Here is a 10967-nt window from a genome sequence, read left to right on the forward strand (position 1 = left end):
TGAAAATGGACATCATACATACCAGAGACACAGATGAGTGAAGGAGGCCTTAGGAACACTCATTCACTCATATTTTTCACAAGGTGTATTTTTGCTGCATTAAACAAAACAAAAAAAAAAATCACAGTTCCAGAAAAGGCTATGAGATTTCTAGAAATATAATGTGAAATATGCTTTGTTAAGCAACATAAATTGGCCTGCAGTATAATTTTTTTTTTTACATTTTCACATGTTATTTTTCTCTTGCGGTAAATATGCATCTTATTTACAGATTCTACAGATGAGGAAAATCCAAAGATAAAAAAATGCAGCATTTACACTATAAGTGGCCATTTTCTCACTATTGTGAAGCCCATAAAATGTCCATCTCTACTATCTTTTAGTAATAAAACTATGCCAAATGTAGATATTAAGGGCACCTGATTCTAAACCAAAGCCAATGTGGTTAAAGGATATTAAGCTTCGAAGGACGGATTAAACCTTAATCTTCTCGTTAAAGACTAATCAGTTAGTTAATCCCTATTTACCGTACAGTGTAATCTTCTTAACACAATTAAATTTAATTTTTTTTCTTTGCGGACAAGCAAGAGTGATTTTTCTTTTTCTTGCTTTGAATCTATTGAGAAAGATGAATGAGACATAAGAGAACAGGTCACTTATTGCTTAAATAAATATCCCCAAAATTTCATTCCTTTCTTCCGCCACACACACACACACACACACACACACTACCCCCAAGTAATAAATGCTATTTACATGCAGGTGTACAAGTGTCAAAGGCAAATTGCTGTGTTAGGCCCCCTTCAAACAATCGTGCAAAAAACAAACATTTTGAATAGTGCATTGTGGAGTTCCGTGGGTCATCCGTGTGTCAGTGTGTGTGTGTCATCAGTGTGTTATCCGTGCGACATTTGGATAGCACATGGACAGCATGAACTTGTATACTTACCTGTCTCCGGCATTGCTGTGGCTTCAGTGTCCGCAATCAGTGCAGTGAATATTCATGAGGCATAATGAGTGGAACCCGGAAGCAACAGCAGCGCCGGAGACAGCAGGGTTGGAGACAGGTAAGTATAAAAATCCATTTAATTTCAGTGAGGCGTCCTCCGGTACGTTTCACACAGATCACATCAGTGTGCAGTTTATGTGACACCCGTACTGCCGGTCAAAAAACAGACATGTCACCCTGTGGAGCACACGGACATGTACATGCTCTGCATGGACACATGGTCCATGTCAAAACCCATTGAATTTAATAGTGAGTGACTGCACGGAGAATAGAACTGAAGAAATAGTTATCCATTACTGGATAACACCAGCTTAATCCATTCAGAACCTTAATTAAAATAAACAGTGTATACTCATCACCTGCAAGAATGCTTTTCCCCAGAAATGTTGTGACATTGTTTTGTCACGTTCTGCTGCAGCCAATGATCTGTTGCTTTTTCAGTTACTGTTCATTAAAGGGGTTGTACCACAAACAAAGTTAATTTTAATCAATAGATTTTGGCATAATAATAAATTAAACAATTGGATGTGATTAACAAAAATGTTCCTGTGCTGAGATAATCTTATAAATAGGCCCCTGCTATGTACTATGTAATGGCCGTGTCTGACTGAGCAGGAGCAAAAGAGTAGCCAGACATTGCAGTTGGGGATTATTCTTTCTTTGAGGTAAAACATGGCTTAAAAACAGGAAGGGAAATGCTTTACCTTACACAAAGATTCAGCAGTGATCCTGTGCTGTAATGTCTATATACTGTCTTTTGGTCCTTACCTGTCCAGGAGATGTGGTATGATCAGACCATGTCCCTGTATGGTCAGACACGGCCATTATACAGTACATAGCTGGTTATCTTCCCTACTTTTGATAACCAGCCAAGGTAAAGCAGACAGCAGGGGTCTGATATTATTAAGCTGGGAAGGTCCATGGTTATTTGGCCCTTCTCAGCCTAAAAATACAAGCCCATAGCCATCCCAGAATTGGCGTATCAAAATAAATGCGCCAATTCTGGCTCTTTGTCTGGCTCTTCCGATTGCCCTGGTGCGGTGGCAATCAGGGTAATATTTTTGGGGTTAATGTCAGCTGTGAATTGACAGTTGGCATCAAGCCCAGGGGTTAGTAATGGAGAGGCGCCTATGAGACACCCCCATTTCTAACCCAGTAAGTGTTAGTAAAAAAAAGTACACAGGAAAAAAATAGTTTACCTAAGGACTCTTTAAACTTGGTAACGAAAGATGATCATTTGAAATTTTTTGTAAAATGCAGTACTGAAAAGCCTCTAATTTTCCGGAAAATATATCTATAACTGTCTGAGGTGTATTAAGCCTGTATTTGGTGCTGTAATTTAAACATGGCTTTATTAATATCCAAGGGACTGCAACATATCTGGTAATGGAATAACTGGTGGTAACCAGCAGGCTATTTAACTACATACTGAAGAGTCAAATTTTGTACACTACTTAAGGCTAGCGCCACACATCCGTGCCTCCGGTACGTGTTTGGCATTTTTTACACGTACCGGCGGCACGGAGACATGTACAGCAATGCTACCCTATGGTAGCAGGCACACACACGTAAAACCACACGGAACGTGTGTCCGTGTGCGTTTGTACGTGTGTGCGATTTTCAAAGCGCTGACATGTCAGTGTTTTCTCCGGCAGCACGGGTGTCACACGGCCTGCACCCGTACCACACGGGTGTAGTGTGGATGCGGTCCCGTGTGACACGCGCCGGAGAAAACACACGTGTCAGTGAAAAAAAAACAAAACATTAACTCACCTTCTCCAGCCCTCCTGTCTCTGCCGCTGCTGCCTCTTGCTGCCGACCGCCGCTCATTATTCTCATTGAATATTCACTTCACTGCCTGGCAGCAGCAGCAGCGGGGAGACGGGAGGGCTGGAGCCCGAGGATCAGCACCACGGACAGCAGTGCGGACAGCAGGAAGGGCCAGGTGAGTATAATAATTACCGGTTCTACGTGTGCTATCGCGGAGAGCACACGTAGAACACACGTGTCACGCACGTACCAGAGACACGTACTTACCTGCACGCAACACGCAGGGAAAATACGTGTCTCTCGGCACGTGCGTGAATTTCACGTGAGTGTGGCAGAAGCCTAAAGGGAATCTGTCAGTAGGATCCACCCCCCTAAGATATCTATATGAATAAAATGATATCTTGATGTTTGTTATCCAATGTCTTATTCCAGAAAAAAACACTTTTTTCTTGTACATAAGAGCTGTTGCAAGCTATGGACCAGACATTATTCTACATGTGATTTTGTCTCCAGAGCTTAATTTTAACCCTGTCACCCAAAAGCCTGATTTCAACTTCTAGACCCTGCCATTTTTTCCAATTCTGTTCAGTGTCACTTTATGCAGTAATATATCTGGAATGCCTCAACGGATCCCATTGATTATGAGAGTATTTTTGCACAACATATTGTGCATCACACGTTAGTGGTAAACTTAAGATTATGTGACGCCCTGGTAAAACCAGGTAGTCACAAAAGTTGTCCACCCTCCTTGTTACCACCAAAAACCCACACCCAGGTACAACACACAGCCATTAAAGCCTAGCCACCCCATCATGATAATAAGGACACACCAGTGAGCGGGATCAGAACGCCCACCTAGGGGTCCTGAGGTGTCAGGGGCGGGAATACGACAGACAGTGCGAGTTCAAGTTGAGTTCCGACAGTGGAACAGACGAGATTTGACAGTAGTCAAGTGCAGACTGTTGACAGCAGTGGAGTCAGGGGTAGGGGCCCCTGGACTACCTGGCTAGGTGGCAGACAGTGAACAGGGCCACAGGCGACGGAGATCCGGTCACCGGAGACCTTAAGTGGACTGGGGCAGGGTCGTAGCCTGCCGGTGCCGACAGCGGGAATCCGGTCCAGAGGCCGTGCACAGACGGGGTGCCTGGACCCTAGGATGAGGAAGGTTGCATGCCCCTTGTTAATCAACCAGCAGAGGACAAGGTTTCAGGCCTTGTTCTCCAAAAGCCCAGAGAGCGAAATGGAATCCCAACGTGGGGGATAGGGTGTCCGTCAGAGCCCACAGAAATCCAAGGGTCAGATTTTGCGGGCCACAGCTCCCAAACCTACACAGTACTGGGAGTGGACTTCTCCATTCCATGCGAAGTCGTCCGACAGAAGAGACAAACACAGAGTGCAGGAGGAAGAGACACCTGTTCATTAACCCGGGTGTGGGACCCGAATACACCCTCCAATGGCAGCTGGTCACTGGCAACTTGGTTTACCACTGGACTTGTGTGAGATTACTGCACTGTGAGTACACCATTGACCCCCGGTCCAACCCGGCGTGCCACCTCCAGCAGCCATTACTTCCGTGTACCGACCATGGGCCCCGGGACTATGCCTCCCCTACCCGTGGAGGGGATCCCATCTTGCTGCCCCGCTACACAAGCCCCGGGCGCCCCATCACCAGGCAGCGGCGGTGTCACCATCCCTCACCACAACCCATGGGTGGGCGTCACCAACACAACAAACCCCCTGTAAATATTCCCCTTTCCGACGGTTGTGAGGACGGACGGCCGTGCGAGCCCGGGTCTGGTCACCACTCGAGCCGCAGCAGCAACTCGGATCCGAGCGGGCCCAGAGAAGTGGCAGCGGCCTCCGCCCGCAACAATTATATTTTTTGAGTTTCTTGGTGAAAATACCAGAAATTTGGAAAAAAAATTAAAAATTTTGCAATTGTAAGTTTTAGATCCTTAAACCAGAGAGTTATGTCACACAAAATAATTAATAAGTAACATTTACCACATCTACTTTACATCAGCATTTTTTTTTAAACATAATTTTTTTTTTAAATTAGGAAGTTATAAGGATTAAAAGTTATCAGCAATTTCACATTTTTCCAACAAAATGTACAAAGCCTTTTTTTTTAAGGACCACATCACATTTGAAGTGACTTAAAAGGCCTATGTGACAGAAAATACCTAGAAGTGACACCATTCTAAAAACTGCACCCCTCACACTGCTCAAAACCACACTCAAGAAGTTTATTAACCTTTCAGGTATTTCACAGGAATTAAAGCAATGTGGAAGGAGAAAATTACAACTTTTTTTCCCACAAAAATGTTATTTTAGCCCCAATTTTTGCATTCTGACAAGGGTAATGCAACATACAAATTGTGAAGTTACGCCTGGGTACACCAATACCACATATGGGATGGAATGCAAACTGTTTGGGCACACGGATGGGCTCGGAAGGGAAGGAGCACTATTTGACTTTTGGAACGATTGTCTGGAATCGATAGCGGACCCCATGTCCCATTTGAAGAGCCTTTGATGTGCTTAAACAGTGGAAACCCCTCATAATTGACCCCATTTTGGAAACTAGACCCCTCAAGGAATTTATCTGAATATGCATTGAGCACCTTGAACCCCCAGGTGCATCACAGAATTTTTAACATTGAGCTGTGAAAATAAAAAAAAAATCAAGTTTTTTTCCCACAAAAATGTTGCTTTAGCCCCAATTGTTTTTTCTTTTCACAAGGGTAACTGAAAAAAGCACCTTATAACTTGTTGTGCAATTTCTCCTGAGTACACTGAAACCCCACATATTGTCACCATAGTAATGAAGTGAAAGGGAATCTGTACTTCTAAATTCACTCTCAGGCTAGGGGAGCCCCTAACCGTCCCTTATCTCAGAGGTATGCCTGAGGGTGACAAGGTCTGGACCGCCAACTTAACCCTACCTTTTGAGAAGCCTTAGTTTTATACCCACTCACCCCCACCCCGACAGAGGGTCGGGATTGGAGTGATAAATTCCTACAAAAATAGACATACAGGGAGGAACTAAAACTCTAACTGGCAGCAGTCACTCACGGAGGTAAAGACAATATGTGCACCGGAGGGGCAGGGGTAAAGAAAAGGAAGGAAATACCCTTGTCATTGTGTATCTCCACAACACACCAAGATAGCATACAGCAGTGCTCCAGAAGCTGAATCACCATGAACCAAGACTGGTATCGCTTTCACTATATTCAGCATGGAGGAACAGGATCCACCATCTTTTAAAAGGCAAAGGCAGCTGTGATAGGTCTTCAGTAACCTGGTCACTCCAGCTGCAACTCACAGGCTAGCAAGAATTAACTCCAAAATAGCCAAATATTCCCAATATAAACAATTATTTATTATTACATTAAAAAATCCACACCACAGTGTAAGTTAAACAAGTGATCAATAGATCATGTACATAAAATATGTTCCAAGTGACAGTAAGATGTAACAAGTAGACAAGGTTCACAATCAACTTAGAGCGTAGGACTTAACTTAGGCTGTAAATATAGCATTATTCAGCACCAAGGATTTGGAGCATGTCAGTCCATAAGGTCCAAGCACATATATGCTGTCGCTCTTTCAGAAGTCCTTTTATTATAGGTGAACCATCCACTTTCATATCATGCAAACATTCCTTCTCAGTGACTCCGCCTCGACGCGTTTCCCCACACGGAAGGTGTGGTTCATCAGGAGGCTATGAGGTTAAATACATTTAATCAGCATCAAGATACACAAAGATACACAGTTTGAAAACATTATCACAGTAGCATGAACAGATAAGAACCCAATGATGCATTTAGTACTTGCCCAAAGTGATATGAAGATTAGGTGTGCAGGTCCATGGCGTCAGGTAAACAGGATCGGCAGTGCTACAGATAGTACTGTGTAGATGACCACCACAGTCCAAGTGATCGCCATGGAGCTGCACCACCATATGTGGTATATTTATACCTGTTGTTGCTGTATCTATGGAGGCCGCGCGCATGCGCAGTAGTCCCTGTATTCCCGACCATGTAATTTGACCCGCGCAGGCATCCGTCCGGAACGGGCACAGTGTGCGCGCGATACTGGGCATGCGCGGCCGGGTCTTAGAACGCATCAGCATAGCTGGTCGGCAGGTGTATTGATCCCTTTGGGCCCCCATACGGCACGTGCATGAAGCGCGCGTCATGTAGGGGGCGTACACCGGACATCCGGTAGCATCCGCCCTGTTGTGCCCTCAGGTGTATTAGATAATGTATGGTATAAATATACCACATATGGTGGTGCAGCTCCATGGCGATCACTTGGACTGTGGTGGTCATCTACACAGTACTATCTGTACCACTGCCGATCCTGTTTACCTGACGCCATGGACCTGCACACCTAATCTTCATATCACTTTGGGCAAGTACTAAATGCATCATTGGGTTCTTATCTGTTCATGCTACTGTGATAATGTTTTCAAACTGTGTATCTTTGTGTATCTTGATGCTGATTAAATGTATTTAACCTCATAGCCTCCTGATGAACCACACCTTCCGTGTGGGGAAACGCGTCGAGGCGGAGTCACTGAGAAGGAATGTTTGCATGACATGAAAGTGGATGGTTCACCTATAATAAAAGGACTTCTGAAAGAGCGACAGCATATATGTGCTTGGACCTTATGGACTGACATGCTCCAAATCCTTGGTGCTGAATAATGCTATATTTACAGCCTAAGTTAAGTCCTACGCTCTAAGTTGATTGTGAACCTTGTCTACTTGTTACATCTTACTGTCACTTGGAACATATTTTATGTACATGATCTATTGATCACTTGTTTAACTTACACTGTGGTGTGGATTTTTTAATGTAATAATAAATAATTGTTTATATTGGGAATATTTGGCTATTTTGGTATAATCTTTAATATTCCCGGGACGTTTTGATCCAAAAATATTTGCCAAGAATTAACTCCAGCCAGACCGATCACCAGCGAGCACAAAACTGGGCAACATCAAGCTCTGACTAAGCAACACAGAAGCACCAGGTGATGTGTCAGACTTTTCAGCTTGAACAAAATCTGAAGTCGCCATGACACTTGGTGCATATACGGCAGAACATCACATGACACATATGGTGGGAAAACTACTGTTTGGGTGCACGGGTCATAAGGGAGGAGTGCCATTTTGGCTTAAATAGATTGCAGACACCATGTCACATTTGAAGAGCCCCTGACATGCCAAAGCAGGAACCTCCAAAAGTGACCCCATTCTGGAAACTAATCCCCTAGATGAATTCCATGAGATGTGTACTGAGCATTTTTAACCCTCACGCGATTCACAGAATTGTATAACATTGGGCTCAGTAAATGAAAATTACCATTTTTTTACTAAAATATTGCTTCGGCCCCAAATTTTAAAATTTTAAAATGGGTAATGGGAGAAAATTAGTGATACAATGAATGAGGCCAATACCCCATATGTATTCAAAAACTACTCTTGAGGCACAGTACAAAGCTCGGAAAGGAAGGAGCACCATATTTGATTTCAGAATTTGCTAGAATGGTTTGAGGATGTCATGTCACATTGGCAGAGCCCTTGAGGTACCAGAACAGCAGAACCCCCACAAAAGTGACCCCATCTTACAAACTGCACACCTCAATGAACTGACTTAGAGATGCATTTATCATATTGACCCTACAGGTGTGTCACAGAATTTTATATCAGTGAAAAAAATAATTACATTTTTTCCACAAAAAATTTGTTTTAGCCCCAGATTTTACATTTTCACACAGGATTGATAAAAAATGGCCCCAAAATTTGTCACACATTTTCCGCTAAACAAGGTAGTACCCATATGTGGCTGTGCAGTACTGTTTAGCCACATGGCGAGATTCAGGTGGAAAGGAGCACTATTTGACTGTTGGAGTACAAATTTTCATACAATAGTTGCTGACTCCATATACAGAGCTCCTAAGTGCCAGAAGAGTAGAATCACCCCTCAAGTGACCTCATGTTGGCAATTTCACCTGTTTGTCAGAAACAAGCAGCAATGGATGTTGCTGAGTGAAAATTACAGATCTACCATTGTAATTCCCAGTACATTGTAGTACCCATACATTGTGCCATGCTTGTGCTTCTGGAGAAACACACCCCGTAAATGAAGCGGACTCGCCTCACTACAGAAATGCCAAACATCTAGAACCTATATGTGGTTTAACACTAGAAGTCCCAGAAATTTCGAGCTCCCCCCTGAAGTCCCAAAGGAGGGTCAAATGACCCTTAAGGGGGCTTTACACGCTACGATATCGTTAATGATTTATCATCGGGGTCACGTCGTTAGTGACGTATATCCGGCATCATTAACAATATCGCAGCGTGTGACACTTTTGTGCGACCTAAAACGATTGCAAAAGAGCCCAAAATCATTTGCCGCAGAGAGGTCGTCGTAAACCAAAAAATCGTTCTCTTCTAATTAACGATGTTGTTCTTCGTTCCTGCGGCAGCATACATCGCTATGTGTAACACCGCAGGAGCGAGGAACATCTCCTTACCTGCCTCCATCGGTAATGCGGAAGGAAGAGATGGATGGGATGTTTACGTCCCGCTCATCTCCGCCCATCTCCGCCCCTCCGCTTCTATTGGACGCCTGCCGTGTGACGTTGCTGTGATGCTGCACGACCAGCCCCCTTAGAAAGGAGGCAGTTTGCCGGCCAGAGCAATGTTGCAGGACAGGTAAGTGCGTGTGACGGGGGTAAGCGAGGTTGTGCGCGACGGGCAGCGATTTGCCCATGTCGCACAAACGATGGGGGCGGGTATGCACGCTAGTGATATCGGTACCGATATCGCAGCGTGTAAAGCCCGCTTTAGTCCCAAGTGTAATTAAGGCCATTACTGTCGCACCACAGGAGGTTGGAAAACAACAACCTCCTGTGGTGCGACAGTAATGACCTTAATTACAGAACAAAAGACGGTGATTATAGGATGTTAGCTAACATCCTTCAGGTTATTCGACCCATCTCTGGGTTTCAAAGGTAGAAATGTTAAATGACCCCTCTCTGGGACTTCTAGCATTAAACACACTGTGGGGCTCAGAATGGAGGAGGTCATTTATCTATGGTAGCAAAGAATAAGCTGAATTTCGTTTGGGCGGAGCCATTTTTCTTTTCCAGAGCCTTTGTGCTAACAGTGACGTGGAAGCCCCCTATATTTTTTATACACCTACATGGAACTACACATATGTATTTAAGACAAAAATCTTTATTGAATCAGACAATAAAATAGTTTAGAAAAATGCACAGCAAGAAAATGACATGTGAAGGAAAAACCAAAAATGAAAAAGCAATGCATAATGATTATACAACAGCTTCAAATATTTAAAGGAGTCCATCAGGAGGTGAACCATGGAATTTACATTAACAATTAATGTCAATAATGACAAAAAGTTAATGAAAGAAATTTTCTTTCATAGAATATACATACTGATGAACCCCACGATCATGATCATAATCACAAAGCTGAAGATGTGAATAATGAAAAGTGAATCCAAACAAAAGGAACACCCTGATTAGCAAGTATACACCGTGTGCAGAATTATTAGGCAAGTTGTATTTTAGAGGATTTTTTTTTATTATTGATCAACAACTATTTTCTCAATCAACCCAAAAGACTCAAATATCAAAGCTTAATATTTTTGGAAGTTGGAGTGTTTTTTTTTAGATTTGGCTATCTTAGGAGGATATCTGTTTGTGCAGGTAACTATTACTGTGCAGAATTATTAGGCAACTTAATAAAAACCATATATATTCCTATCTCACTTGTTTATTTTCACCAGGTAAACCAATATAACTGCACAAAATTTAGTAATAAACATTTCTGACATGCGAAAACAACACCCTCAAAAATTAGTGACTAATATAGCCACCTTTCTTTATGATGACACTCAACAGCCTACCATCCATAGATTCTGTCAGTTGCTTGATCTGTTTACGATCAACATTGCGTGCAGAAGCCACCACAGCCTCCCAGACACTGTTCCAAGAGGTGTACTGTTTTCCCTCCCTGTAGATCTCACATTTTATGAGGGACCACAGCTTCTCTATGGGGTTCAGATCAGGTGACCAAGGGGGCCATGTCATTATTTTTTCATCTTTTAGACCTTTACTGGCCAGCCACGCTGTGGAGTAGTTGGATGC

This window comes from Anomaloglossus baeobatrachus, chromosome 5 (assembly GCF_048569485.1).
Source record: "Anomaloglossus baeobatrachus isolate aAnoBae1 chromosome 5, aAnoBae1.hap1, whole genome shotgun sequence".
NCBI classification, from domain to species: Eukaryota; Metazoa; Chordata; class Amphibia; order Anura; family Aromobatidae; genus Anomaloglossus; species Anomaloglossus baeobatrachus.